Here is a 4986-nt window from a genome sequence, read left to right on the forward strand (position 1 = left end):
CTACCCTCAATAAAGTTTTATTGCTTCCCATGCCATGACATCATTTTCTTCAAGACTTGGATGGTTCATATCAAATATCCCTTCAGTTTAGGAACATACAAACATGCTGAAAGCTCAGTCAGAGGATATAGTCAAATCCAAACCTAAATCCACGGCCATGACGTCGGTTCTGACTCATAGTGGTCCTGGTGCCGGAGTGGAACTGCCTTCTGGGGTTTCCAGTGCCCTAACTGCTCACAGATGCTACTGTCACCTCTTCCTTCTGGGGATCGGCTGGTGTGTTTGAGCTGCCGGTGCTGCAGTTGGCAGTTGAGTACTAAACCCGTGAGTGGGGAGCTTTTTATCTGCTTAGGACAATTGGGATATGTAGAAGAGCATTCACAGGTCATATGAAATCTGCAACTTAAAATTTAACCTGCTCTATTGGGTCAAACGTTTAATTCTTTCACCCCAGTGTGAGAGCTGGACTGCTTCTCTTTGGTGAGGTGTGTGATGTTTGGTGAGGTGTGTGCTGAAGATTTCTTGAGCTCAGGGCTAACACTGCCTGCCTGCCTTAACCACTGCCCCGCAGCAATGAAATCCTGCATCCTAGTGCAATGCTATTGCCATGCGACTTGTAATACATAGCTGCCCAAAATTGTAGGATACTGCCAAATGATAACTGCAGTATTTTACAGGTTGGTAACAGCAAAAGTTTATTTTATTTTTTTTACGTGCCCTAGGCATGAAACAGCTTTGGCCACGATCTAGACATCAAGCTAGGATGAACAAAGGGTTGCCAGTATGCTCTGACCCTGACTGACAGAAGAGCATCACCACCAATCAGGTCCCCCTTTGCCCATCACCAAGGGTTACATTCATTTTTTAAACCTTCTTTTAAAAGCATTTAAAAACACTAATAGCTAATGCATATTATAAAATAGCCATGTGAAAAAGGAAAAAAATACAATAAATAGCACTCAGATCTGGGAAAATAAATCACCTGAAAAATAAGCTAAGATTCTTAAATAAAATAATAGATAAAAAATTGTTTGACATGGTTTTAAAATGAATATTTAATTGAATATATTTGTTAATGGGATTGATGATATCCACCATTTATAATACGTCTTAGATTATCTAAATAAATTGGAAAAATACCACATATATTCTCCTCTGGGAGGTTCACATTAGTATTTCACGGTCTTGTTAAATGCAGAGAAGCTAGGAATTGAAAATTATTTTATACAGTATTTTAACCTTTTGCATATTGTCATGAAATGAAAAATATATCTTTTGAAGAACATACAAAAGATGTGGGATTTTGTGTTTTCTTACTACATATGCTTTGTTTCAATCACCTTTACGCGCTTGGTGCCTCTTCTACTTTCTAAGGAACCTTGTTGGTGAAACATGAAGCATTCAGCCGCTGATTGGAAGGTCATTTGACTGAATCCCTAGCAGTCCCACAAGAAAATCCTGATAATCTGCTTCTGTCATGTTACACATTGGGTGGCGAACTGCAAGATCAGCAGTTTGAAACCACCAGTGGCTCCGAGGAAGAAAGGCAGATTTTTCAGCTCCTGTAAACAGTTACAGTTTCTGATTTGCAGGAACGGCCTATTGTCCCACAGGATTGCGAGAGTTGGCCTTGACTCAAAGGCGTTGAGTTTGGTTTTTGGCTTGGGTCCAGAGTATAGCCCAGAAAAGTCTATTGGCAGTTCTACCCTATCATTCAGGATGACTGTGAGTTGATATCCATTGGGGGAACAAAACAACAAACACCTTTCTACTGTTTCCTGTGCAAGTGCTACCAATTCAGAGGCTTCAAGCAACGCCATTGTCTCAGTGTCCTGTAGGTAAGAAGTTCCCGTCCAGGGTGCCTCAGCTCGCTGTCTGCTCGGGGTTTCACAAGGCCAAATTCAAGTTGTCCACAGGACCATGTTTCTGGCGTGTCTAGGGAAGAATTGCATCCGTCATTCAGGTGGTTCACAGAGTTCATTTCCATCCATGCCATTTTTTTCTTATCTTTTGAGACTTTCCATATTTTCTGTCTTTTTCCTTCATCCTCAAAACTGGTAGTAGCAGGTGGAATTTTTCTCATACTTCAAATTCCTTCCATTTCTCTCTCTCTCTCTTATCCCCAGCTGATTTTAAAGGCTCAAATCATTAGATTGGGCCCCTGGAATAAGCCTCGATAATTTCCTTCTCTTGGGGTCTGTAACCTTAACCGCAACTGCACAGTCCTTTTGTGGGTCATCTACTGTAGTCACAGGTGTGGGCAATAAAGCATGGACATTTTTGTGAAAGTGGAATTATTCTAATGTTTACCACATTATCTACCTGTTCTCCCAGGTTTCCTGATACCTATCCCTGAACTCTCAGCCCCGACCTGGCCCCCAAACAAACCAAAGCTACACTCACTTTGCCTATGTTTGTATTTGCACACTTTCCTAAGCTTGAAACAGCTTTCTCAGTGCATTTTGGTGTCCCCCTTCTCTATTCTTTGTGACTCTAAATCACACATCCCCTCCTCAATGAAGTCCTGTTGTCAGACTCTCCTTCCACATCTGGAGTGACCCAGAGAACTCACTCAGCGTTTCAGTCTGTGCCTATGGGGGTTGGCAGACAGCACCTCCAGAGCCACGTTCCACACTCTCAGTATGTACAGGGAGCTCGGAAGTAAAATTGAAAAATGTTAAAGGATGTCATTTAGATAATGATTTCACTTGTCTTTAAGACTATATTTAACAGCTCTTGATTAATTTTTAAATTGCTGTGAGGGACAGAATTGGTGCTTCTGTCTCAAAAGTTTGCAAACCCTTGCCCTCGACTAGTACTACAGAGGGTTTGGTTTTGGTATCGTATGGGTCTGTCCTGAATAAGAAAACAGTTCATGAAATACTTGCAGATTACTGTTGCTGATATTGAATGTTTTACAGATGATATAAATTTAAATTCTTCAAAGTTTTCATGATGTATTTTGTAGAATGTCTAATATTATATTGATGTTATAATTTACGCCTACGCAATGCTATGTAGTGAATTGTGATTCACACTGATCGGAGAGGACAAAGTAGAACCACTCCTTAGAGTTTCTGCGCCTTTTTCCAGGAGCCAGGAAGGCTCCGCTTTCTCCTGTGGAGCAGCTGGGGAGTTCGAATTGCTGATCTTACAGTGAGTCCAATGCTAACTTACTTGTGTTTAATTCCTTACAAATAAATGCATATCTTCAGAGACTATTTCTTGTAAGCTGGTTCTTAATCTTTAATGTATATATTTTGTCAAATTTATTTAATAAAATGAAGTTACATTAAATAGATAATATTAAGACAAGAAGTTGCTATTTACAGCAGAGGCATTATGTCTCATTTCAGTCACTGCCTTTCCCTCATTAAAAAAGCTCGGGCAAGACTGTGAGTCACACATTGGGGTGCTACCTGCAAGGTCTTGGTTCAAACCCACCTGCTGCTGCAGGAGGGAAAGATAAGGCTGCTCGTTTCTAGAAAGATTTACAGTCTCAGAGATACTATACCAGGTCACAATGAGTCAGAATTTGTTTGATAGTAGTAGGTTGGTTTAATTTTCTCCCTTAAGGCACAAAACACAATATCGAATTTGCTACACTACATTTAATTGACTGACTTTATACCTAACTGGCAGAAAGACCTGGCAGTTTACTTTTGAAAGTTGGCCAAGGGCAAGCCTATAGATCCTAACACAGCATTGGCTGACAGAGTACTGAAAGAAGACTCCCTAGATTGGAAGTCTGTAACTAAACAGTGAGTGCCACAATGGACTTGAACATGCCAGTGATCATGAAGATGGCTAAGGACCAGGCAACATGTTGTTCTCTTCTAGATGGGATTGCCATGAGCAAGAGAGACCTCTCTGGGAACCATGAGTTAACAAACACATTTCAAAGTCAAGTGGAAAATATACTCTAAGGGGAGGGGGCGCATTTATTTTTTCTCTCCCTTACTTCAAGAATGGTCAACTCTCTCTCATCTTAATTTCTCTCTTTTTTTTTGTTAGGTGCCATTGAGCCAGTTCCGATTCATAAGAACCTCATGCTTAATATAACCAAACACTGCCCACTCCTATACCATCCCTTAGTGAGAAGCTATTCTTAGAGGTCAAGTGGAATCTCTTCTACGAATACACGGAAGGCTGCTTCAGTATTATGCCTTCTTTAATCTTTTCCCATGTGTGGTGTTTCTAGTAGAAATTCCTTCAGAAAATATTATGTGCTTGGTAGTGTGCAATTTGCTATGAGAAGCATGAAGGTAGTATTATTATGAGTATATTCTCAGTTGTTAGGAAAATCACACCCTATAACATTCTATTATTATGAAAGTATCCTGACTATATTAAGAAATAATTTTTAAAAAGGAATAATAGTATATAATCTTGAATTAAAATGAATAATACTAAATGTATATCTGAGTAGAATTTTGAAATGCTAGAAAACTATTATGATTTGCAAAAATTAAAGACCTTGGGGATTGTAATTTGTAATTTTAGTATATTCTTCTCATATTATTTGGCATAATCTAAAATTAAATCTGAAATAGACTGTAATAAAATTTTACAATTTTTTAATATAAGTGACATGATACAAAAATTGAATTTTAAATAAGAAACATTTTTATATGCTTGATATTTTAAAAGATGTTGGGTAGGGCAGTCCAACTTGAGATTAATCATTTACATGAAGAATGAATCCCTGTGTGTTCAATTTAAATGCTTAACAATTACTTATGCAAATTGGATTTGAGGATAAGTGGAGATAAGGCAAAAATAGAAATCAAAGTTAAATATAGCCATTGTTTAAAAATCTCAAAAGCTCCTAAAATCGTCAATTATCTTTATTTGGTAAAGGGAAGGTATTAAGAGTAAAATGCGTATCGGCACCAACTGGGATGTGGAATTTCAAGCTCAGAAACCTCATTAGAATCAGCCCAGTAATGATGTACCATATGCACCAATCGACAGTTGCCTGAGGTT

At 38.7% G+C, this 4986-nt stretch overlaps 1 non-coding gene across 1 annotated transcript; it reads right to left on the reverse strand.

Moving 5' to 3' along the window:
• Nucleotides 1-709: 709 nt before the first annotated feature.
• Nucleotides 710-854, reverse strand: LOC142449715 (small nucleolar RNA SNORA48). Its single transcript, XR_012784832.1, has one exon. It is a non-coding gene; the product is annotated as a small nucleolar RNA SNORA48 (small nucleolar RNA).
• Nucleotides 855-4986: the final 4132 nt, after the last annotated feature.

This window comes from Tenrec ecaudatus, chromosome 5, assembly GCF_050624435.1.
Source record: "Tenrec ecaudatus isolate mTenEca1 chromosome 5, mTenEca1.hap1, whole genome shotgun sequence".
NCBI classification, from domain to species: domain Eukaryota; kingdom Metazoa; phylum Chordata; class Mammalia; order Afrosoricida; family Tenrecidae; genus Tenrec; species Tenrec ecaudatus.